Source organism: Mixophyes fleayi, chromosome 3 (genome assembly GCF_038048845.1).
Source record: "Mixophyes fleayi isolate aMixFle1 chromosome 3, aMixFle1.hap1, whole genome shotgun sequence".
NCBI lineage: Eukaryota > Metazoa > Chordata > Amphibia > Anura > Limnodynastidae > Mixophyes > Mixophyes fleayi.
This window is the reverse complement of record NC_134404.1, coordinates 134,657,833-134,685,277: the sequence shown is the minus strand read 5'-3', so window position 1 is coordinate 134,685,277 and position 27,445 is coordinate 134,657,833. Positions and strand designations below refer to the sequence as shown.

The 27,445-nt window shown below is 39.2% G+C and overlaps 1 long non-coding RNA gene across 2 annotated transcripts in view; it reads right to left on the bottom strand.

Annotated features, from left to right (window-relative positions):
* Positions 1 to 21,086: 21,086 nt before the first annotated feature.
* Positions 21,087 to 27,445, bottom strand: part of LOC142144026 (uncharacterized) — a 995,146-nt gene continuing 988,787 nt past the window's right edge. The window contains exon 3 of one of the 2 annotated variants that reach the window (XR_012689643.1): positions 21,087 to 22,580. This is a non-coding gene — a long non-coding RNA (uncharacterized LOC142144026). The remainder of the gene's footprint in view (positions 22,581 to 27,445) is intronic. The other variant, XR_012689644.1, reaches the window with a different exon arrangement.

Here is a 27,445-nt window from a genome sequence, read left to right as displayed (position 1 = left end):
ACACATCAGTGCACTACTAGAGATAACCATCAAGCTCAGGTCAATGGGAGAAGAAATCAAAAGCAACCACATAGTAGCTATCCTCCTGTGCAGCTTACCAGATACATACAGTGCACTAATAAATGCACTAGAGATGGTCACAGACCCCCGTGTTTTGGTTTTGGATTCGGTTTTGGATCTGGATTACCGTCGTGTTTTGGTTTTGGTTTTGGTTTTGCAAAACCGCCATTACGTGTTTTGGTTTTGTTTGGTTTTGTTTTGCTATTTTTTGGGAAAATCCATGTTTTTGGGCCTAAATTAACCCAATTTAGTGCTCCAACTGTTTTAGAGACAAGTAATCTAATTGTTGAGGTAATAAATCATCCAAAAAAACAGTTTAATTCTTCGTTGGTAGGCCTATTCTACACACAAAACAGATTGTCTTCCTCTCCATCTATGCATATTAGCAATGCAGCCATCGTCTTTGAATGTATATTACACCCTACACTTATAGTTAAATATGTAAAGAAATGGAAAAAGCCAGTTTGGTTTCTGTCTCTCAAGGCCCCCCTCCACTTGTATAAAATACCAAAAAATTCAGCCATTATAGACTGTACAATATTAATTGACATGGAGAAAGCCAGTTTGGTTTCTGTCTCTCTAGGCCCCCCTCCACTTGTATAAAATACTAAAAAATTCAGCCATTATAGACTGTACAATATTAATTGACATGGAGAAAGACAGTTTGGTTTCTGTCTCTCTAGGCCCCCCTCCACTTGTATAAAATACCAAAAAATTCAGCCATTATAGACTGTACAATATTAATTGACATGGAAAAAGCCAGTTTGGTTTCTGTCTCTCTAGGCCCCCCTCCACTTGTATAAAATACCCAAAAATTCAGCCATTATAGACTGTACAATATTATGAAAAATGGACAAAGCCAGTTTAGGGTCACTCTGTCTATGACACCCTACCCTTAAGGATAAATTGCCCTAACAGCAGCCTTTCAAGATGGTATGTGATATGGAAATGCCACAAGTCCCTTTCCTCTTTGGGGGTAGATTGCACCCTACACTTACATAGAAAGTTTTAAAAAGATGTTATCGGCATCATCTTCAGCTTAATCCTCACCCTCTTCAGTGTGTACGTCATCATCACAGACTATCAATTCATCGCCGCTTGAATCCGCCATTAGAGAACAGTCAGTGCTTGGATGTCTTGGATGGTGAAGGCCTTCCTCGTGGAAGATGTAGTTCATTTTTATAAACATCATTTTCTCCACATTTTTGGGAAGTAACCTTCTACGGCGATCACTGACTAAGTTCCCTGCTGTGCTGAACACTCGTTCAGAGTACACACTGGAGGGTGGGCAGCTTAGGTATTGCAAAGCAAGTTTGTACATGGGTTTCCAAATGGCCTGCTTTTCTTCCCAGTAAGGAAAGGGACTGTCTGACATTTCCATATCAACTACCTCTTGAAAGTAATCCTCCACCATCCTTTGCATGTTTATACTCATATTGGATGGAGTTATGGGCAAAGTGACACATTTTTTTGAAAAATCCTTCAAACCAGCCCAGATGTTAAATTGTTCTGGTCTGCCCCCTGTGTCTTCCCTGCTTCTTTTTTGGAAATTTAATTTTTTACGAGCAACAGCTTGAGAAAGTGAAGGAGGACACGTCGTCAAGCCGAGGCCCAGTTCAGCGGCCAACTTGCTGAGCAATAGCTCCTTGCAAAAGTTCACATCTCGCTCATTTACAAGTAAAGACTCAATGTAGGTTTTAAACCTTGGATCAAGCACAGTGGCCAAAACGTACTGATCCGAGTTCAAGATCTTAATAACTCGAGGATCATTGTGAAGCGAATTAAGTACTTGATCGACAAGGCCAACATACTTTGCTGAATTGCTTGCTTTCAGCTCCTCCTTCATTTTCTCAAGCTGCTTTTCCAATAGTCTAATTAAAGGAATGACTTGGCTCAAACTAGCAGAGTCTGCACTGACCTCACATGTCACAACTTCAAATGGTTTCAGCACCTTGCACAGCACTGAAAGGATTCCCCACTGTGCAAGAGTGAAATACACCTCCCCTCCTTTCCCAATGTCATGACTTGTGCAATATGCTTGGATGGCTTTGCGCTGTTCCTCCATCCTCTGAAGCATGTACAGGGTGGAATTCCACCGAGTTACCACCTCTTGCTTAAGTTGGTGGCAGGGCAAGTTAAACTGCTCTTGGAGCTGCTGTAATCTCCTACATGCTGTGGCTGAATGCCTGAAATGGCCTGAAATTTTACGGGCCACCGAAAGCATCTCCTGCACCTCACGGTTATTTCGTAGGAAGCTCTGTACCACCAAGTTGATGGTGTGAGCAAAACAGGGAATATGTTGGAAATCACCCAGCTGTAATGCTCGCACTATATTGTTGGCGTTATCTGAAATGACATACCCTGGGGAGAGTCCGAGTGGTATAAGCCATGCATCAATCACATCTCTCAGTTTGCGTAACAAATTGTCAGCCGTATGCCTGTTAGTGAAGCCGGTGATACAAAGAGTGGCCTGCCTGTGACAAATGTTACGTAGTGGTGTACATGCTGCTGCTGTTCCTGCTGGTGAAGGTGAATGACCAACCCAGTGGGCTGTCACAGTCATATAGTCTTTAGTTTGGCCACTTCCACTTGTCCACATATCTGTGGTTAAGTGAACAGTGGGCAGAATGGCATTTTTCAACGCAATCTCTACAGTTTTACACACTTTTTGGTATAGTTGTGGAATAGCTTTACGGGAGAAATGGTGTCGCGATGGAATTCTGTAACGCGGACACAAAACCTCAATTAACTGTGAAAAACCAGCTGCGTTTATTGTGGAGATCGGACGCAGATCTAACACTAACATTGCAGCCATGGCGTCTGTGATTCGCTTGACGACTGGGTGACTGCTGTCATATTTGCTTCCCCTAGCAAATGACTGTTTCACAGTTAATTGCTGAGATGTAGGACTGCTTATTTTCTTGACCTGCCTCTGGGCTGATGATTCACCCCCAGCAGCAGCAACAGCAGCAGCAGCAGTGGGACTAACGCTTTCTTCAGAGGAATCAATTATAGTGCAGGAGTCATCCAACCTTAATAAGTGGGATGCCGGGCTAACTGAGCGCTACTGAGGATATTGATGAGGATGATGTGGTGGGTGCATTTTGTAGCCGTCGGGATGTCGGTATTAGCTGATGATGGAGTGCTTGTAATTTTTTGGGAAGAACTTTCAGCTTTTCCCAACACTTTGCCATGAACTCTCGTTAAATGGCGTAACATAAACGAGGTTCCAAGATGGTTAAGGTCCCTCCCTCGACTGACTGTGGCTTGACATACACTACAAATGGCTATACAGTTGTTGTCTGGATTGGGGTAGAAATAATTCCACACATAAGAAGTGGATTTTTATGTTTTATGCCCAGGCATGACAATGGCCTTTTTCTTGTCACGTGCCAGAACTGCTGCCACTGGTGCAGGACGACACAAACAACCTCATCCTCATCAACATCCTCATTAGCGCCCTCGTCGCCTACACAAATCTCCCCCTCATCCTCTTCTAATTCCAAAGTGGCATCCTCAATTTGGGTATCACCGGCTACACTCGGGCTATTAAGGCACACATCAGCAGAATGCTCACGATTAGACATCCCACTGTTGGATGGACTCTCCACAGGGATTGGTGTCATTTCTGAATCAGAGCAAACATTATACTCTAATGTCTTACTGTTATCTTGCAGCTCGGCTTTCACGCGTAACATTAGTTGTGCACCAATTGTAGGCTCGGTAACTTTTTGGGATCTGCCACTAATAGCCAAAGGTGAAGGCCTCATTCTCTCTTTGCCACTGCGTGTGTAGAATGGCATGTTGGCAATTTTTTTTTTATCGGCACTTAACTTTTGCTCAGTAACACTTCTTTTTTGCTTCAACACAGTGAAAATAAAATTTGTTTTTGTTTTTTGGACTGATTTCGAAACACTGTGTAGTTTGACATCGCCTTGGCCAGATGACGTACTGGGAACACTAACATCAGGACTGGTGATCATATGTGGACTGCTTTGAATCCATTCTGAGCCCAAAGCACTTGCAGTGCTAAAAATTATTTGGTAAGATACTGCTGACAGATAGTAATTTTGACAGCCAGAAATATTTATGCACAATTATGGGGGACACCCCAAAGCACCGGGGAGTGCTAAAAATTAGTTGGTAGATACTGCTGACAGATAGTAATTTTGACAGCCAGAAATATTTATGCACAATTATGGGGGACACCACAAAAGCACTGGGGAGTGCCAAATATTAAAAAGAAAAAAAACCTCTATCCTCCTCTCTTCTCTAGCTATTTTGTTACAATTGGAATCAGAATATTGGATTCTCTGTCCCTGCTCTAATCAGCCTGTGACTACACCCTGCTCTCTCCCTCTGTCAAATGGCGATGGATTGCTGTGGAGGTGGGTATTTATAATCTTGAAGTATCGCGAGAACCGAGCCCCGAGATCCGACGACGTCACGATGACGTTTGGCCTCGATTTGGATTCGGAGCGGGCGGGAGAATACAGAGCTACTCAGCTCGGTACTCGGATACCCAAAGTTCGGGTGGGTTCGGTTCTCGGGGAACCGGACCCGCCCATCTCTAGATTAAACCAACATGTATGTGTTTGTATTTGTTATTTATTTTTTTACAAAGAAGTTTGTATTTTCAGTTTGTTTTCATGTTGTGTTTCCTTTGATTACTAAAATTGTGTTTATAAATAAATATTAATATTTGTTTTTTTGCAATACTCATTCTCCTGTAACTCTCTGCTGCTTTAGACATTGTTTAACACCCTCTTCTCCTACACATCCTTCACTCACTTGTCCATGTAGACCCAGTTCTCTCCTGGGTCTCTTCCTATCTCTCTAACCGCTCCTGTAGTGTACCCACCTCTGGCACATTCTCCCTTCCACTCTCACTCTCTATTGAGGTCTCACAAGGCTCCTTTTTTTCTAAATGTTGTACTTTAATATTGTACATCTCTTGTCTTGGGGTACTGATTTGGTCATTTGGCCTCCAGTACCATCTCTACGCCGAGGACACCCAAATGTACATTGCTTTCCCTCACCTATTTCTTTCACCACTATCCGTTGAAAACTACAGTCTTTCTACATTTGCCTCATGGATGTGACAACGATAGCTAAAGCAAATCATGTTCTATACAGAGCTCATTCTTTTCCCTCATGCCATGAGTCACCAACTGGCCTCCAATCTCCCTCACTCTCAAAAACAACTCTGTATTGCATAAAAATAAATTTTCAGTAAGTTTGTGATGATAGGAAGACCAGATTCATGAGGCAAATTAGGGCCCAAAAATTGTGTGACTTTGAACCTTATCAAAACCATATCACAAAGTTATGTTTTAAATTACAGACACATTTTAAACCATAAGTAAATAACTGACCGCTTTTTCTGGTAGTTACCTCAAAATGTTACACTTTATTTCTACACTTACATTTACAACTCAGCTTGGACAAAAACTACCACACTTTTAAATCTAGTGCCTGTTATCAGGTGTCTGTAATTGCGAATAGTGGAGTACAATTCCATTCGGTCCGCACCCCCATTTGCTAGGATTCGAGGAATGATTGATAAGCCGACATTTTGCCCACAGATATGGAAGAGATCCGCGAGTGACGTAAGCTCGCCCACACGTGCTCTGAGAACCAATCACAGAGTGGAGTACTGGAAAGTATTGAGTGCACTCAAAATGAGGTCTGCCACCTTTGCACATAGAGAGCTCCGTGTTTTGGCAGAGGGCATGGATAGCATGCCCAGTGGCCGCTATGTGAATAATGAAATGAAGCTGCGGACCTACTGCATGGTTCGCCGCTTCATATGTCTGCGATTTCACCGCCGCAGGACTGTATTCTAGCTCCAGCGGCGGTGGAGTGATTTACGCTGGTGCCAGCCACAGCTCTTGGAGAAGCTTGGGGAAGAGATCAGGAGATGTGAGTTCTCTATTAAATCTCAAGTAATCGTAAAAAAAACTATACCACAAATACTTGTTTAATTTTTAGAATGACTTTCTAAGTTGATCGAGGACATGTCCTACCCCAAATATAAATCTGTCTCCAGATTACAAATGTAACTCCCCCTTCAATGCAACATGGTTTTAGGCCTGTTTTTTACAAATTTATTTTGGGTTAACATTTCATTTAGTATCATTACTGGTGGAGGCCCAATCTCCAGACCCATAAGGCATGTTTGGGATTCAAACTCATGACTCCAGTGCTGTGAGGCAGAAGTGCTAACCACTAAGGCGACATTGTGATGTCACTTTCAGACATTTCTAATCTAACTGTGACAGATAAGGTATATTTGCAAATATTTGTACAGGCAATTTTTGGGGACAACACTCACGGTTGCCCTAAGATGATTAAAACATATTGCAAGCCCTTACCCAAATACCTCCTATAATATGCCGCCATAATCTGTCACTATTTAGATTCTATAATTACCTGTAGGTAATTGTGAAACAGGGAGAAAATTTATAAAGAAATGTATGTGTTATGCTTATTCCAATAGGCTGTCAGAGATGTGGCGACCCAGAGGCCTGGGTTGTGGAGGAGGAGGAGCAGGAGGTGGAGGATGTGCCAGAGGAGGTGGAGGAGGCTTCAGAGGAAGTGGAGGAGCCACCGTAGAAGGTGGCGGAGGCGCAGCGGAGGAGGTTTCCCTGGAGGATGAGGTGGCTGCCACACAGATGTGTTGGAGGTGGCGATGGGTGAATGTAAGTATAGAAATTAAACCCTTTTCCAAATTGTATTCCTCTTGAGTCACGTAGTAGTTGAGCAAAAATCAAGATTAACCATGTGCCATTTTCAAAATAGCTAGTTATCCTTTCCACAGTTTTCTGCCATGATGGCCATCATAATAATTGTTGTGATTCAAATAACCCCCTCCCCCCAAAAGTCTAAGGACATTCGTAGTAATAAATGGCAGCATGCAGATAACGTGAATAATGTGCCCTGTGGGCCAGAATCATTTTGGATCCAAAAAACATTAATATTTATAAATGCTCCTTGGCCTTATAAAGTTGCATTTGAGGGGGAGATACATCTAAAATATGAGGACAGATTTATCATTGTAGTAGAGCATGAAAAAATCAAGCTATCAAGTGTTTGTGTGTTACATGAAAACAAACCATTACTTTCCTTATTAGGTAAGTACTATCCTAATACTAGCCCTTGCCAAAAAAAAAATAATAGGCTGGTTTAGGCTAAGTTCCTCTTGTGTTCCTTTCATTAATGAACAAGGCCTACAAGCTGCACACAGATGCTTACGGCCATGCTTGGTATTTGAACTCATGACGCCAGTTTTGTGAGACAGAAGTGCTAACCACTAAGGTACCCGTGCAGATCTTAGCAAATATATATTTTGGGTAATAAGGAAGAGTACTATTATCTAGCTCTTACATCTGTTGGACACATGCTGTATTGTTGTGCTTCTTGCTCTAGTCTATTGAATGTATTTATATTTCCAAATGAACGCTGCCTTAGTGGTTAGCCAATCCACCTTCCAACAATGGAGTCAGTTTGATTCCTGACTTATGACCTTTATCTGTGAGGAGGTTGTATGTACTCTACTATGTATCGATTATGGAAGAGTACACTACGCATTTTGTAATATTACTTAAATATGCATGTTTATTTATGTTAGTGAATTATTATGCAATGATTTTGCATCCACATTCTTAGTTCAAATCAAACTCATTACACAATTTTTCATGTTGGTGAATAAGAAAGTATGTTGATTTAGCTCATTAAAAACACTTCAAAGTCATTTGTCCCAGGTTATATAAACATGTAAGTGTTAAAACAAATAATTAGATTACAATAGTCCTGCATAATACACTCTGAATGTGTTTTTACATGTGTAAACAAACCCTTCTCACCTCCCACACTTTCTTATCTTTTAATAAGAACTGGATCTTAAGATGAACTAATTGCTTAAGATCAGTTGCATCTTAGTTTCAGTTGCATAAGAGACTTAAGGTGGATGGGCCTTTCAACTTTCCACTCCTTGTTGAATTGCAAATTTCTTATCTCCCCGTTTGCTCTTAAAATACTCATCGCAACTTAAGCACAATATAAGATCAGTAATGAATCAGGCCCATAGTCATTAATAGAGAAACATTTTAAAAAAATGTGGGGTTTTTTTTTCTGCCAAGAAATACATTCATCAGGATACTCTTAATGTCTGCTATACATAATCAGTTGCCCTTGATTGATCTGGGCATTTGCACACCAATTTAATGCAAAATATGGTACGTATCGGCAATTACATACCTTAATGAATCAGGTCCTATATTTGTAATATACAACAAGTGTGGTGTATTCATTCAGTGAAGGTTTTTTAAATTATTTTATATTTGAGTTTAGTGTGTTGTATTTTCGGGTTAGCATGTGTTTGAGCGTCATAACGGCAAGCGTCATATGTTACTAAGCGGTAAAAAGGCAGGAGTGGGTGTTGGTAAAAATAGCACAATGAAAAGTGTGAGGCGATAGTGTGAGAATAGTTAACAGTGATCTAGGAAAAATATAACAAACAGCGAGAGTATATATAACAGCATAAATAATCATAAAGTATCTCAGAAGGGAACTGGCAGAAAAGAGGATTTAAGATGTAGAAGTCACATCTTATATGACTTATATGTCCTTATGACACTTAGCTGGTAGTTTCATCTTGTAAAATGTATTATTTCTTCCAATAACTTCTGTACTAACATATTATATGCTCTTGATATTTAACTTACCGATATGTATTTTCAAATACGGATTTGTGAATTCTGTAATTGTGACGTATATATGCTGTTTCTGTATCAAAAAAGAGAACAACTTTACCTATTGGCTTTTGTGCGTTGCTCTTGGACAGTATGCTTCCATAGATGGAACAAACCTGCTTAAAAGAATAGCAAATATCTGAACATCTCACACCCAAACCTTACACAGCATATATCCACGACAACTCATTTAATATATTCGAATGTACAGGCAGGGCTCATTTGATTATATTGATACATAGTTTTGGACTCGGCCAGCCTTCTCATTAGGCGACATTTACATGAAGGAATTGTTTTTTTATTTCCATAGTTGGGTGCTTTATAATGCATTTAGACTATTTTTTATTGCTCTTTACATGCCATTTGTAATGCTGTATTTTAATTTATGCATTAGAAGATGGTGCTACACATTCGCACTGAATATATAACTCTGCTAAAAAGATGTAATATTGAAATGTGATGCTGTAGTACAACACTAAAATAAACTTAAGCGATCTGTTCAATTTAAAAAAAGTTTGCTTATCCAAAGTGTTGGTAATTACTTTCTTAGGGGTCTATCAATGCTTAAATAGTGATTCATCCTATTTAATTGTTGATGAACTACTGACAGAGCCAACATTCCTGTATATAGTAGTGGCTGCTGGTAAAAAGAAATTGCTGAGCATATTCTTACAAATATTCTCTAAATATTTAGTTACTTTCACAATTTTCAGTGATCTGCTCTTGTTCTATCTAACAACCTAAAGGTCACAGCAAAGGTAATAAACCAAGTGGAAGTCAAACCAGCATTGCAGTGGCATTAGGAATCAAGGAACAACATGATCCACTTGTGTGCAGTCATCTAAGGAAAAAAATATTTTTCTTTGGTATTTGCATTTTATGACCTGGCTTTCTGGGTGCCTAATATTACTTTTTACCTAAAGTACCTATATTAAAATTGCAATATGCAATGCATTTCCCTTGGAACTATTTTCCAAAATGTGAAATTTAAGCAGTCTGACTGTTTTACTAGTACTTTGTCATGCTAATAAGTTAAAGATTTCAACTGCACAGACAATTTACAAGTGCAAAGACGCAGCATAAATAATACTTAACAAGTTGATAATTGCTTTGAATAATGTGATAATAGATAAGTCCAGAATAAAAATAACAAGTATAATATGGAATGATGAATCATTTTCATTCAGCATCATTCTGCAGCATCTCACTATTAAAGGATAATAAATACTATATGGGGGGTACTGTTCCATTACAGAGATTGCAAGCCAAGTGAGACTGAAGCACGACAGAGGATTAATCCCGAAATGCACCTCATGAGTACTGCAAAACACTTTGGTTTTGCACCAGTGTACCTCAATGGTCCGTTCCTCACATATGAAGGTGTGTGCACCAATTCCATGCTCATGACCAGCCCCTACAAAGTGAAGTGTGCCTCAGTATTCGAAGAAGCGTAAAACCGGCGGTGAGCTGTAAACTCCACATCAAAGTTCAATCTCCTACCACTTTAGACCACTCCTTTCAACTAAATATGTTTCCAGGCTTGTGCTGAAATACTTCTCAGTCTGGCCTTATTTATGGTTTAAATAGGTGCTCGAAGTGTGCCGGTATGAGACGGTATGTCATATATGAGACGGTATGTCATACCTGCACTTTTCTAAACTCAATAATCTGCAAGCAAGTATGTTGCTTGCAAACATTTGAGACACGGTTTCCAGTTCTCCCCAGGAGAATCCAGCATGAGTGTGAATGTGAATGATGCATCAAAGGTGTCGGTCGGGGGCTTTAGCGGCGCAGCAGTGTGACCTATCAACCATTACACTGCTCCCTCTTCCTATTTTACTGTGTGGATGCTGGATTAGGCGCCTGTGAAGAGGAACTCTCCCAAGGAAAGCAGAAGTCATGTGTATAGAATGTGTTACAGTACTGTGAGTCATAGGCTGAACGCTGACACTGCCCTCACTGTCAGCTCAGATTGTTCTGCTGTAGAGTCTGGGGAATGTTCTTCCCATAACCAATTAATAACATCAGCTGGAAAGACACTTTATTAACTGGAACATTAAAGCAAAAGCTTACTTATATTCGTAACAATGAATACAAATAAGATATTTAAATGTATCAATACATTTGTTCCACTTTTTAAACAACAAATAACACTGTTTTGCAAAAGGATCATTGGACTTATAATATAAAAAAGACTCAATGGATGAAATATGCAAGTCATTTTTTAACAATTCCAAATACAGCTATCATACCTTATAAATACAAAGGCAATGAAACTTTTGTGTCTTACTATCTATGAGTCTGATATGACTGCAGTAAAATGGACTTCACCCATGATCAGATCTCTCCTATGAACACAGAGGTGTCTGCCTTTATCTCAATCACCTTCAGTTCTGACAAGGTCCTGAATTTGTCATAGACCTATTTGTAGATGTATTTGCTCTTTTATGTAGGGCAACTTATTTTAGTTTTAATACCTCTTTTGATTTGCACATTAAGAAGACACTTAAAGGCAATGATGTAGTATTGTCACCAAATAAAAATGGAGATGATACAGCTTCATCTCTATGCATTGCAAATCACTATGTTTACAGAAATTATTTATTCAGACAAGTGAAATGACAGCAACCTCATCCTTCTGCATCTGTATTTCGGACTTGGCAACTTCACATGTTTTGCTCCAACTGAGCACTCTCTTTCAATCTCTTGGGTCTCTCAAATGTCGGAGATTTGAACTCTACTTTACTCAGCTCAGCACAAAACTTACTAGTCCTCTCTTCTCATTAGCTAACAAATGCCTGGGACTTTGTGCCTTTGTGCCATTAAGAGAATCATTTAATCATTTGCTGCATTGTGTTCTTTAGCATATAGCTACCACCTTTTCTTTTGAGCGATATTCCCCGGTACTCAGTGCCCAAACTGAAGCGTCACAAAAATGTGAAAATTGCTCTGTACAGGAAGAGGTTAAATAGCCATGTGCCCATGATAAGTTTTGCTTTTGTTAAGCTTCGGAGTGAATATTATGTATGGTAATGTCAGACCCACTTTATCATTAATAAGAAACTCATTAATGCACAACAAAAATGTTGGAAAAATTAAAAAGAAATACTCCCATGACACTCCTAAATGCAAATGAATATAAGCAATGACAAGTGCAGCCATAAGTTAATTGTCCCTAAACGCAGATGATAGGGTTAACAAATGGTACGTACCCTTTCTAATGAATTGACTTGGGGCCTGGTGAATTGGCTGGGGGAAGGGTTAATGATTTGGCTGGGGGGTTAATGAATTGAGTATGGGGGGTGACAAATTGGCTAGGGAGGGTTAATGAATTGACTGGGGGGGTGAGCAAATGAGTGGTTGGGTGGGTGATGAAATGGATGATGGGGTCATAAAACTTCTAGTAGGGGTTTATAAAAATGGCTGGAGGGATGTAGTGGCTGGCGGGGGGAGCTAATGAAATAGCTTGTTGGGGACATGATCTCTGTATTGTGTGGCGGTGACTAGAATGCTAAATACTAGACAGTCAGGGCTAGTAGATGTTTGTATATGATTGTAAATAATTTTCATATATTTTATTGTCTATGTCTGTACTAGGGGTTTGTTTTATATGGTCATAATGGAATGTTGTGGTTGAATCATTCAGGGTTTGTTAAAATTTTGCACTATAATACAATTTTTGCACATTATAAATACAGGACTCCAAGTTTCCAGAAGCCAGACAACTGACAACAGCGCTACAAGAGAGAGAGAACATCAGATAGTCTACTCTGCAAGATCAGGTAAGAAAGGAAGTGCAGAATGTGTGTTTTATGTATTAATACTTTACAATTTTGTATATATATATATATATATATATATATATCACAGGCAAACCGAGGGGGGATTCCTAGCGTCTGGAAACCCCCTCCCAGCCTGGGGTACTATATGCTTGAGTTGGCTGGACCCTGCCCCAGGACCAGCCACTTTGCAGCACTGGCGGTGTGGCATGGAAACCCTTCTCTACAAATCCTGCGTTTGCCCCTGTATATATATATATATATATTTACACACACATTGGAGGTGGGGTGGGGTGGGGAGCGGCAAGGTGAGGGGGGCAACCAATGTATTAGCCTAGGGCGGCTGTGACCCTTAATCGGGCCCTGCATAGAGTGAAATGTAAGACAAGTGAATTGTAACCATTAACATACATTTTTTTAATTAAAACTGATTGCTGTTTTTCTATTATCTATATAAGAATACATCCATGATAATTTTCTCTTTCTTAGATTGATACATCATGAAAGGAATGTCTTTAAAAAAAGTGTCCCTTTGTACAACTCATATGTGTAACTCTTACCACAAACTATAACTTGGGCATCACAAAGTTTAGTTAATACCTAAGTTTAGTTAAAGATAAAAAGGTAGAGTTCATTTAAATTGAAAGGTACAGACGATAAGCAGTGGTCAAAGTGGGGTGTATACGGTGGTACGCCATACCACCACTTGCCTGCATTGTAAAACTATCGAATTCCATTCACTTACATTTTCCAATACCACTATTTCTAAATGTTCATACCCCCACTTCTAAATTTCCACTGCGACCACTGGTTTAAATAAGTAATGAGTGAGGGAGCATCAGGACTGATTTTATTACTTGTGACTGTAGCATGTGGGAAGCTTTTTATTACATTCCTCAGAGTTTGTTTAGAAATGTGTTTCTCTAATTAAATAAAATAAATTATAAATAAAACAGGCAGTGCCTCCAACCTCACACCCCTTCAAATCCTCTACCATCCCCAGTACTAGACACCGTATGCTGATTATTACTATAATATGACCACAAGTGTGGGTTCTCCATGCTATAGTCCAAACCAGCCCCAGGTACAACAAATAACGAGAGAACTATAAAAATATATTTTTATTAAATAAAGGATTTTCAGGAGTCATTTCTTTAATTAAAGTTTATTTGAACATTGTGTATGTATATGTAACACACACCAACCTCAGAAGTATTTGGGAAAGTTCATCCCAGTGAAGTTCCAGGATTCCTGAGGTGCTCTACTGCAATTGCCTGAGGGAGCTGCAAGGATTACTAAGAGGAGCTACAGTGCTGTCACATCACTCTCTTGGGACAGGATTAGTTTGAGAAAAGCACAAGGAAGTGGGTGCTCCCTGTCAGTCAAGCATCAGACTATATACAGTTAACTATACAGAAAGGAAATGTGAGTAGTAACAAGTCTATTTAAGCATATATTGGCAGAGACCTCTATTCTGAGTGAGGATTACATTATATATTTAGTGAGGACAGATTCAACCTGTATTACTTGATTGGAAGAGGACTGAGTACTAAATTTTGCTATGGAAATTTGCTAGTAGTGCTTAAAAGAAATTTAAGTGGTGGGAGAGGGATATATTATTCTGACACAGTGCTGGCCATCTTTGCTAAGAGCGAGCTCTGGAGGGCAATGGTGAAATTTTCCAGGACTATTCCTAACACATTGCAAATTGTTTGTTTAGTGTTATTTTGCCAATAGTCTTTCACTTTTATTCTGTTTTTATGCATTTTATCCCACCACCATTTGCTTATCTCACCATTACCGTTATGCTGTTCTATTAGTATTCCAATAAACAAGCCGTATTGGCCTGTCCAACGTTTTCAATTGCATTGCTGATCTATTTTGGGCAAGAAATACAGTTGTTCTCCCCGGTGGTAGTCATTTGTCTGTTGGCGATCAGCTCTTCACGAGGCTGGTAGCGGGCGATGGGTGTGCTCTGCCTACCAGTAGTTGACCGGGAAGAACAGGTGGGGTACGTTTGTCCGCTGGCGATAAAGCTGAGAACAGTGAGAGCAACATAAATATCTGATACCTGTAATCCGGACAAGACAGAAATATAGACTTATTATATAACTTACAGCCAACATTCTATACACGGTTACATCCTGTCATGTGTAAAATCCAGCTTTGTGAAATGTCTACAGGCCCAATTACGTCAGTTCTAATGGCCAGAGCAGAGATGGAACTAGCAAGCTATGGGCCCCGGAGCAGGGAGGCGGGTAGGAGGGAACCAGGGCCCCCGATACTCTGCATCTGCCATGCAGCAGGCCCCATTATTTCCATGGGCCCCGATGCACAGCACCTACCGCACCAATGGTAGTTCCACCACTGGGTCAGAGTCAGATTGCCAGTTTTAAAGAGGCAATGGCCGGACCCACCACCTGTATAATGTAATACAGGCGCTGGGTCCGGACATTGCCGCTTTAAAACCGGAAATCTGACTCTGGCTATTAGAATTAACGTCATTTGTTAATTACCGGGGCCCCCACTTCCCAGGGTGGTCTGAGAAAACCCCATGTGCATGGTCTCCTTATTATAGTAGAAACCAGCCCAAAAAAATAAAAAGATGGTGCAGACTTAATAAAGTAAAGTTCTGACTCCTGAATGAACTTGCCAGTGCTCTCAGATAACAATAAAATTTGAAATAGAACAGGTATTCCATCAGAATGGCTTCTCACTATCATCGGTTTCTCAAAATATCATCTTTCCCTGTGATAGGCTTTCTCTTTCCCTATGTGGTATAATGTCAAATAGGGTTCCTGTTACCCACACAACAGTTTTGAAAGAGGACTGACTAGTATTCTTCTCAGTACAGTCATGGCCAAAAGTTTTGAGAATTACATAAATATTGGTTCACAAAGTTTGCTGCTTTCGTGCTTTTAAACTCTTTTGTCAGATGTTGCTATGATATACTGAGGTAAAATTACAAGCATTTCATACATGTCAAAGGCTTTTATTGACAATTACATTAAGTATATGCAAAGAGTCAATATTTGCAGGCATCACTTCTCTTTCCTTTTATCTTCTCAACTTTAAGGCCCTCAGTACTCCAGAAATAGCTGCTCTCCTGAAATTACTCCTGAAGCAAAGGACTCTGGGCTGTTTAGTTTCTCTCAGCTACTATTCGCAGACCAGTAGGGGGTGCTCTATAAGATATATGTGATATATAATATATGTAATATAAATCCCGGCGCACACATTGTCATGTCTCACCCACTTGTGTCCTGGTCTCTCTTGGCTGTGCCATTATTTGGACTAATTTATAGTTCCGCAGAGGTAGACGTTAGGAGTGTGTTTAAAGAAATTTATTTATATCATGTGCCCAACACTGATCTTTTGTATTATGCGCATGAGCTCAGATATAAATGGCTCTTTCTAATATATTAAAGTGATCAGTGTGTTTACTCAAAACCCCTTCACTGTATGCGGCACTTTAAAAGGGGGCTTTATATATCTCTAAGCTCCTCCTTCAGGTATGGGGACACTTTACAAGGGGAATCTTCTAATGGAGATGTTCCTCCTAAGCAGCTGCCATACTAGTCAGGCTGCCTCTACAGTGACCCCCCTCTTGCATATGTGGACACTTCCAAGGGGACTCTTTACTGGGGTCTTCTCCTCCTTCTGCTCTTTATGGTTGCACCACAAACCCACTTCCTAGATATGACTGGGGAACCTGGGACTTCCTCCCCTCCTGTCTCGGGTCCTTGGCTACTACTGATAACTCCCCTCATCAACAACCAGACACGTTAGACCAGAGTCTTTATAAACTGCATGGTCTCCCTATCACTGTCACTGGTATTTTTACGCTGCCGAGCTCCGCCCACTCGATGACACAGCTGTGTGCTTCATCCCCTACTCCTCTTAACATGAGGCCAGCATCTCTCTCTCTCTCTTCCAGTGGCAACCCATGACCTCAGTGTGCCATCTCGGGGAGGTGCAAATCTGATTGGCATGTAAGTTATGAGGTGGCTGAACTTGTACATGTAAATATAAACACTAGTTAACCAGATTTAGCAATATTGATAGAATTAAAATCTAAACATTTTTAATACCCCAATAGATAATATTTGATTAAGAAATTGTAAAATCAATGTTATCATTCTGCAGTCTTATTTAAAAACACATAGTAAGACTAGTAATACTTTGATAACTCATGTGTTTAGACCCACTAGCTTAACACATGGGTGACTACACATTGCAAGAAATATAAACACCAAGTTCCTGTTACACTAGTGCTGATTTGCTCTATGAACACTGGGAGCAGCTTTCATAGAGCGATTACGTGAGTATGTTTTGGGTTTTTCTTTTCTTCCAGCTCCCCCCACCAACAAATCCCCCTCCGTGGAAAAAAATAAAATAAAATAAAAATTAAAAAATTGCAAGATAAAAAAATGTAAAAAAAAATAAAAATAAAAAATTAGCAGCGAGGGCCCGGCCCGGGCCCCCTGGCATGGCCGGGCCCGGGTAAAATGTACGCGCCCCCTCCCTCTCAGCGGCCCCGCCTAGACCCACCTGATACTACTCCTTTTAGGTACTACCAACTGCCAACAAGCTCCTATTGTGTCAGCATGTCACACTTTCCTAGACTGTAAGCTCTCAGGACCAGGGCCCTCTTTACCCTCTCTCTCACATGATCACCTTCTTTATCAACCTCGCATGTATTTGCTGTATTTATGTGTAATCTGCACAGGTCATCCACAAAGTCAGTTCATTTTTCATGACCACAAGTGTTCTTATTTGTGCTTGTCAGTATCATTTATGTTGTGTTTAAAGATGGTTGTTTTAATAAACTCTTTGCACTGTTATTATTTTAAGATAAGGCTGCTCTGACCAGCATCTACTTTAGTAAATGAAAATAAGAGTTTAAGGGGGACAGGCTAGAAAATGAGAGAGGGGGTTATAGCAGGGAGGCTGAGCCTAATATAGTTTCTCTCAATGTTAAATGGTTAACTTTAAATTATCTGAATAGAAATGCAAATAATAATGCAGACACATGACATTTTGTGTGGCTATTAATAGGACAATTAATGACAGCTTTTACTGAAAAAAAACAACCTCTTTACAATTCTTGTACATCCCAGTTCCATGTTGTCAGATAATGCAGATTTGTATGCCTGAATATTTGTGAACATACAGCTAAGGTAACCATATCAATGTCATAATTACTCATCGGTTACCTACTGAATGTGAAGCTTCTTAAGTAAATAAGCGAAGACTGCAAGATACTGAGGTAAAGCTTATTAACAGCTCTGCATTCAAATAACATTAATGATGTTTACTCTTCATGGTTCTAGATGAAGGAAACACTTGCAGTTCTCCTTACTGAGAGGTCCAACAATTAAAAATTTCAGAATTCACCAAAAGTTGTAAGAAATCAGTGGAACATTTATTGTTTACAAGTTAAAAAGCAGAACCAACACAAAGCAGGAGCGGGTCACTTCCTGTTCATACAGGAAGCTTTTTTTTAATGAAATTGTGAGTATACCTTCTACACAATGTGTGCTAAGCAAAAATGTCAAAAAATGTGAATGAAATGTGATACTAAACCTAGTATCCTCAGTGTCAAAAACACTATAGATTTTGTGGGTATATTGTGTCCATTAAGCAAGACTGCCACAAACACCTGTATTCACACGCTTGCACACACCCACAGTTTAAGCATGATTCTCCACCGTATGTATATAACCTAATGGCAAGGAGAGTACAAAACACATCTATGTCTATAGGCGTATTGCTAAAGCTAAAGTGAAATGCTATCAAAAGTCACAATCTAGAACAGTGACTGTCAACAGGCACTTTTAAGGCTGCATGCGGCTGTCCAAGCCTTCACCTCCCTCTGAGCCCTCACCTCCTTCCTGCTTTTTAATCAGGTTTGTTTGTTATAGATTATAACATTTATTTAAAATACCCGCTGATATGTTATTACAGATGTGTATCTCTTTTTATTTAATGTATTGTTTTAATTTATTACTCAGATTAAGGGTAATATGTGGTCCTTTTGAAGGTTAGAGGACCACACTAGTTTAGAGTCTGCGGAGCTTAAACATTTTGCATCTCCCAATGGATATGAGGAGCCTGGCGGATGTGCGCATTCCCTGCTAAGTTACTAAGTAGTGGCTCCTTGTACAGTGCTCCTACCATCAAAATACCAGCATGTAAAATTAGTAGGGATAGTGAAATGCCATATCATCTAATGTGTTATAATATATATGACAGTAGCAGATATAGAAATAGTGATCATAGATTAACAAATGGTTAATAAAAGCAGCTGCTCCTTTCTTAAATTGTCAGCACGCAAGGACCAGTCTATAAATATAGATAAAAGTAGAAAAGGAGAGCATTAATGGTGTGGTAAATTACAACAATGGCAATAAATGAATAAGTTCAATTGATATACTTATATGAATGAGAAGCTTATGTGAGAATGTGTCTTTAAGATTCAGCAATAATCCAATGTGTGGATCCCTATATTCCTTGCTGAGTGCAGGCTAGACATATAAATGCATGTAGTTATGTTCCCACATGATAAAACTAGATTATTGCAGCGTGATCATATTTAAATGAGATTCAGGGTCTGGAGAAAAAGGCATTTAAGGGGGAATTCCCTAGTTAGTAGGGAGCTGCAGAGACTTTGTATCCCCAAAAAAGACTGGATTTCTACTTATTCACAAAGGTGGTAGAAATCATATCTTGGCCTATATTATCAACAGATGTGCCTTCCAGGGGCACTTTATATGGGGAATTTGACCACTGTAATGAAAACATTCCAACACACAAAAGCAATATATGTTATATCATCATGTTTATAATTAATGTAAGACATAAATGAGGCTATATGCAGCAGTACTTTGAAAAAGTTGAATTTAATGAAGCAATTGTTCCAAGGTGGTAGTGGACTAGACTGTGAAATTATATGTTTTATTCTTTCCCTCATTTCCAGCAGTTCAGAAATGACATTTCCTCTGTTCAGATGATTATTGAGTACTGAGCTTAGGTTAATTGCTTTTTTCATTAGAATAACATTATGTTTATTGTTTTTAATATTAGCTAAAACCTTATTTTTTATAAAAAAAATTACAGTAAAAATGTTTTAAGTAGTACGTGCTTGATAAGCCCAACAACATTTCTATGTGTTCCGAATACCCCATTGCGAGACACAGCACAGAACACTGAATGCTAATGGTGGGAGCAATTAAAAAAGAACTTAACGAGTTAACAAGCATACATACAATTCTAACCATCTGAGATACTTTGCTGAGATCTAAAATATGCATATATGTGGGTGACAAATGAAATTTGTGTTTATTTCATCAAGTCTTTTATATTTTGTACCAAAATAAAAGGAATCATAAGAGCACATTACAGTGTTTGTTTCTTCAAACTCATGAGAGAAACCAGAGTTAAATATTGCAACATTGTACTGCTGCTATTATGACAATGACAGTGTCTATAAATACCAACATTGTCTCAGTATTTTCAGACTACAAAACAAAGCGTCACACTACTTCTCTGCCAGAGGCAAGCTCTTTTGGATATTGAATTATGAATTTCCTAGTACATTCGTTATGCTAATCAGTAGAGTTCTTGATAGTCCTAAGATTACGATTTGGAGTCTGCTGGGTCACTGAGGCATCCTTTTATATCTATATTCATTTTATAGCAACCTAATCTTACATTGTTCTCAATATAAACAAGCTACCAAAAATGTAAAAAAGATGACCCCCTTCCCCCCCACCATCTCCTCAAAGAAGGGGCAATTACATCTGTTTAGACGTAGAAAAAATATTTGACTGTACTTTACTTATGGTTGACTAAGTTATATACATAAACTGTTCAGTAGGAATATGTAAGACTACATGAAGCTTTGTGTTTTGAAATTCTGTTCCAAAAACTCCTGAAATATAACCCACATTAAAAGATCAGATGATGCTTTAAAAAAGTAAATTTCTCAGAAGTCATCAGAATTAACCTTTTCATATTATATAAAAGCATAATATAACAAAATAAACACTTAGTTTACAACCATCAAACAGTCAATATAGTCAATATGTTTTTTGGATAGTTTTTCTCAGTATAAAAAAACAACAGTTTATATGCATTAAAAACATTTGTTTACATACATATTACACACATGCACAGTACATCATAAACTGCAGCCTTCCAAAACAATATATTGTTATGAGAACATTTAGACTAAAAACACATTTAATCAGAATATTTCTAGTATCTAGTATAATCTAGTATTTTTCCTAGGGCACAAGCTTGTCACTGTGAATCAAGATTGATATACCAGCAAATAGGTTGGATAGAGACATTTAAAATATTTAAAGTTACATTTAAAAAGACATTCTTTCATTACTATAATAATGAATACAAGTGTAAACATATATGTTGCTAACCCTTTCATTCCCTCCTTTTTGTGCAAAAATAGAAATACAATAATTGATTACATATGGATATTCATAAGTTGATTTTATTTAACTTTTTCTCCTTCTGTACAGACAGTTAACTCATTACACAACAGCAACAGATATTGTGAAATGGCAACTTGCCTCATAGCATAAGGTGTCAAAGATACATCCATTTGATTAGTTTAGTTAAACAATATATGCGAAGAACATTTTAATAGCAAATATGAAACAATATAGCATTTGAAAGCCTAGTGTTTCAAGTCAGACTACTAGGCACCAAGAGTTGCCTTGAAGTAATAATGCAGCAGCTTTAATAATGTGTTTAGTATGATCAAATATTTCCTTGGAGTTATAGGAGGTAAACATGTTGCACTCCTTACACCTTATCTGTGGTCCTTCTACTGCTTGCCTTCAGATAATACAAAGCCATTAATACTCCTCTTCTGATTGCACATAGCAGAAGCTGATACTGGATAAAGGAAAAAGCAATTTCATCCAATATAACAGTTACAGTTTTGAAATGGTATGATATTGACCAGAAATTAGATTGAAGTATGATAAATCTTATTCTCAGGGTGAGATTGACCTCTTAAAGTTTCTGATGGCAGGTCGGATGTTTTCTAACAACAATGTTTTGACCAGTCTATAGGTAACCAGAGACAGACCTTTGGCATAATCACCTTGCCAAGTACTTATACCAAAATCTTGTGTATAGTTCTAATGGAAAGCTTAGTATTGGATTATTCATTATAGAGCACAATAATGACTTTCTTACTAAGCAAGTTCATTACTCTCATAGCAAATAAAACCAATGGATATTGTAGAGAAGCCTTTGGTTTTAATGAAATATCTATTTTCCATATTACTTCCACTTTTTAAGTCCATGTGTGCTCATAAATACAAGTTGTTGTATAAGGAGGGACAATAGGCTGTCATTGTAAAAGGATTAGGTAACAGTAGCCAAAGTCATTGGAAATATGAACATAGATCCAACATTTTGTTTGGGCTAATTGAAACAAAGTGTCCATAAACTATTAAGGTCATAAGAATGAGTAATATCTGACAAGCTGTGCCAGAAGAAATCAATTATAAACAAAAAACATGGCGATTCTCTTCCCGCTTCATAAGATCACAGCTTAGGTGGGGATGAGAAAAAAGGCATAATTATGTCCCACTGTGTCTAGTGCAGCCTATTGCACTATGAATGGTTGTTTCTCACCTTATATACAGCAAGCCTTATTCAGGTAGACCCCTGAGCAGAAGTGAAACCACAAGTACAGGCAGCACTTGAGATGATTATACTTTACACTCCTGGAATATGACTTGTGTGGGTGAAGAGCAGTGATCTTTTTTGATATGAGGCTTGAACCCAGGTGTTTCCCCCTTAGCACTTCACTGTTGTCTGTATAGTCAGGCGTTCTTGGTACAGTCCACTCCACCTTGGCTCTGGAGAAAACATTTTTTTAAATGTATTTTGTTGTTTCCTGGCTCTATGGAGTGATACAGTTGGTTAGGTTTCATTATTGAGTCTCACAGATCTGCAAGTGAAAAAACTGGACACATTTTAGTTAGTGCCTTACAATAGTCTGACTACCATCACTGCAGTCTCTGCACTAGCTGCAAGTTCTAGCTATTAACAGTTATGCAAGTTTTTTATTGTAAATCATGAGGAAGCCTATTTACTATGGTCGCTGTCCTCGAATAGCTATTACCCACTATTTTATTTCTTTTTTTAATTTTTATCAAACTGGAAGTTCAAGACCTGGCTTCCATTTCCACTGTGAGAGCAGGAACCACTAAGCCAGTTCACGCATGTTCATGTTGTCTACACTGGCCTGGCGAATCGATAAGTGCAGCCTAACAGCTGCCAGTCAGTATTGCTGGGGAGCAGAGTATCGCTGCCCTGGCAAAAATATATTGCTAAATTGTGTTGAAAGATTTTCTATCACTGCAATGAGTAGTGATAGAAAATCTTTCACATTGCCAGGTTTTGATAAATAGTCCCCGATAGTGAGGTGTATCTAGCTTATGAGGTGTATGCTAGTATCACTCTGGAGTCTTCCTCTTGATGTTTGCTATATCTGTAGTGCAGCCATCTTTGATTACAATGAGGGATGCAACTGTGGTGACAGACAAGGCAGGAGAGATGTGTCCAAGTACTTTGGGCTTCCCCGTCGCTCTCCCTTTGGTGTCGGTGGTTGTTGTCTGGCAGATTCAGTAGAGGCACTTGTGGCTAATTTAAGATTTGAGCCTGTAAAGGACATATCACCTTTCCCAATAGTTGAGCTCCTACTCCCCCTCTCCTGTGCTCTATTGGTGACAGCAGCCTGGCTTTCGGAAACAATTACAGGTTAGTACGCTCCATATGGAATGTTACTTAGCTCCAAGCAGCAGGTCCTTGCAGCTCCCTACAAAGACTAGGCTCCACAATGAAAAATGGCAAACAATTGTCTGCAATTCTGCACATGTATCTTAAATAAGTGAAACAAGTAGATCAGCAGTCAATTTTCAAATTTTGTCTTTTTTTCCCTAAAAATAAGCAGAATACACAATAACTATTTAATTGTAATTGTTGCGTTTGTAGTTTTGAATAAAACACATGAACACAAAGATATATTAGGAACAGCAGCTGCTGAACCATTTACTCTTGAGCTCATATTTGTATGTCATTTCATTAACCGTTTTATCTTAAGCATTGTGGATGTATTTTCCATATTAAATTACACTTAATAAGTTTAAGTCTCTGTGTTCTTACGAATTAACACGACAGTTTGGTCCAAACGCTACATAATTGAAAACCGGAGGAAACGTGGTCAATGTTCACTCTTGATTAAAGCAAATTGTGACAGATTAGTTCTAATGGAGAACTTAAGGCTTCCTAAATAAGAGTGTCAGCTCTTCAGAAAAAGCCTTGGTGGTGGCATAGTTGGTACGGCAAAGCTAGTGTGTGGCATAGATAGGGAACGATTTAATCATTTAACATAGACCAGATGGTTGTTTTTGATTAACCCTCTGTTACACACACGTCACGCAGGCTCAGGTGAGTGCTGTTCGTGACATATATCAGGAAAAAAAATCATCATTGTGCATGGATTTGATGTTTTTTGTGCTTAATTTTCTAGTCTACATGATTTATAGCTGAAATTCTTCCCACATAGCTTGTGTGGTCTGGTAATGGGCTATAACATATGTGCCTCTTGCATTCATCCATTCATGAGCTTTAATCAAGCATTATGAGTACAATTGTACTCATGCAGAATTTGGGCAAGTTCAGTTAACATGTACATTTTAAGGAAAATAAAATAAGTGTTTTTTCATGTTGAATGTATGAAAGTAATGAGGGGTGAGGAAGGGGACTGAGTACCCAAATACCACAAAATCTAGGTGCGGCAATTAGGTTCCTGTACACAATGTCTACTACACAAGTGATAGTACAGATACAATCTTTGTAAGGAATATAAATTAATCTGTAGCCTTGGGGGAATCTGCTGAATACGGACAATGTTTGTACTTGGTGTCTACTGCTACTGTAGGTAAAGGATTCTTTTACCTACAGTGTGCAGGTATGTATTACTCCATTTATGGGCACTACAGCAAAAATTTTGTATGGCAGCACTGCCGGTCCATCCACTCCCAAGGTCCCCACTCTACTATTTTTACCATGCTCAGGGGCGCAGTGAAGCTCGATTGGGTTTTCAGTTCTGAATCATAACCCACACTTCATTAAACAAGTATGTGGGCCATTTATAAAACAACCATACAGTATGTATATATTAGAGATGCTCAGGCTCGGTTCTCCGAGAACCGAGGCCATACGAACTTAGCAGATCCGAGTACAGGGCAAAGCCAGCTCGGTACTTTTGCGCACCCTCGGAACTGAACACGAGGAAAAATGTCATTGTTATGTTGTCAGATCTCGCGAGTTATGGATCCTATAAGTACCGCCCTCCACGGTGATCCAGCGCCATTTTACAGAGAGACACAGAAGGGGTAGCACGGTTCTTGGCAATCTCTAGTGTAGTTGGGCAGCATCATAGCTATAAAATAAAGAGGAGTGGTAGCAGTGTTCTCTAAAGTCTCCAGTGACATTCTACTGAGTTATAGCTCACACAGAAACAGGAGAGCTCCATTTCTCCATTGCCAATTGTCATTGCTGAAATAGAAATAGAGCTGTCTGTTCTTCAAAATCTGCAGTTACATTGCACTGTGCCATAGCTCACCCAGAAATAGGAGAGGTGGCAGTGTTTAGAGCTGAAACAGAAATTGTAGTAATAGGGCTGGCAGTGTTATTAAAAGTCTCCAGTGACATTCTACTGTGCCATAGCTCATACAGAAACTGGAGGGGTGGCATTGTTCTTCTCACTCTCCAGTCTCAGTCATGATGATAATAATCCCTCTACCTCATGTGCATAGTGGTTTTAAGTCAGGGAAACAAAAATGTAATTAAAAAGTTTGTACCTTTTTAAAGGAAAAAAAACATCTCTCTAATAAAGGTGAAAGTTTAATGTAGAAAAACATAAAATTGCCATTCTAGCCAACATATTACCACGCATACCAGCATCAGCTAGCTCCCTTCTCTCAGCTAGATCTCAGTACATACAATCTGCACTGCCATCATATTCACCATCATCAGTGTGTACATCATCCCCAAACAATATTAATTCATCCCCGCTGTAATCCACCATCACAGAAGTCTGTGTACTTTGATGTAATTGCAAGTAATGGGCTTCCTCATGGAATTTGTAGTTCATTTTACAGCAGAGCTGTCACAATTTTTGGGCAATTCTTTTACACCAGACCAAATGTCAAAATGTTGTGCAGACTCATCTGCCTCGCCACTGGGTGTCTTGGGAAAAGTTTTTTCCTAGCAATTTCCAGAGAAACTGAAGGAGGAGGAGAAGTCATTGTGTCATGTGACCCTTGAGATGTCAGCTTGCTGACCAGGAGCTCAATGCATCTCTTGAGATCTGGGTCAGTTGGAAAAAAAAGAATATATAGCTCTTAAACCTAGGATCAAGCACAGTTGCCAAAATGTAATGATCCAAATTCAAAATGTTGATAACTCTTGGATCCTGGCAAAGTGAATAAAGTACTTAATCTACAAGTCCAACATAATTAGCAGAATTGCTTTGTTTCATTTCTCAAGCTGATTTTCAAAAAGTCTAATTGGGGGAAATCGCTTTACTCAAGCTAACAGTGTCTGCACTCTCTTCACAGGTGACTAATTCGAGTGGTTTCAGCACCTTGCACAAAACATGGAAAGTATTCTCCACTGCACTGGACTAAAGTATATTCCCCCTAAATTCTATTCTTCTTGCTGCTGCTGCATTCTCCTACATGCTGTTGCAGAATGCAGAAAATGACCCTAAATATTTCGGGACACAGACAGCATCTCCTGCATGTCATTGTCATTTTTTAAAAAGATCTGTACCGCCAAGTTGATTGTGTGAGCAAAACAGGGAATGTGATGGAATTCCCCCCGCTGTAAAGCTCTAACAATATTGGTGGCATTATCAGAAATCATATATCCTCAGGAGAGTCCATGCAGGATAAGCCGTGTTGCAATGACATCCCTTAGTTTTCAAACAGGTTGTCAGCAGTATTACCTCTGGCATGCGCCTTGTCTCGTCTCTGATAACCACCTCTCACTCCCTCCTACAAGAATTCTCCCGTACTGCTCCCCATTTATGGATTTCCCTACCACGCTCAGACTATCTTCGATAACACTATTCACACTAATGCACCCTCACAACTATCCCAATCTGCACTGTGAGCCATCTGCTTCTCTTGTTTCAGCTGTGCACTCTTCCCTTTAGAATGTAATCTCTCTAATGACCAGGGTCCTCCATACCCTTTGTTTTCATGTCTCCATTCATTTTGTCTGCTTTGTCTGATCTTGGTTTACATATGTCCTATTTTATGTATGCTCTTGTTTTCCCTATTGTATGGCTGTGGCGCCTTACAAATCAAGGAAAATAATAATAAAATGCCTCTTAGTGAAACAGATGATACACAGAGTAGCCTGCCTCTGAAAGTTCTGGCGTTTGTTAAATGCTGCTGCTGTTCCTGCTGCTGAAGGCGATTTACCAACCCAGTGGGCTGTCACAGTCATATAATCTTTAGTTTGCCCAGTTCCGCTTGTCTCCATATATGTGGTCAAGTGTACAGTGGGTAGAATGGCATTTTGTAGCCCAATAATTTTCTTTTTTGTAACCTAGTACAGGTGAGGAATTGCTTGTCTAGTAAAATGGTGTTTAGATGGAATTTGAGGTTCTGTGTCCCCGTTGCCAATTAACTGTCTTATTCCTGCGGTATTAATAGTGGATATTGAACGCAGATCTAATACTAGTATAGTTGCTATGGCGTTTATGATCCGCTGTGCGACTGGTTGACAGTTGCCATA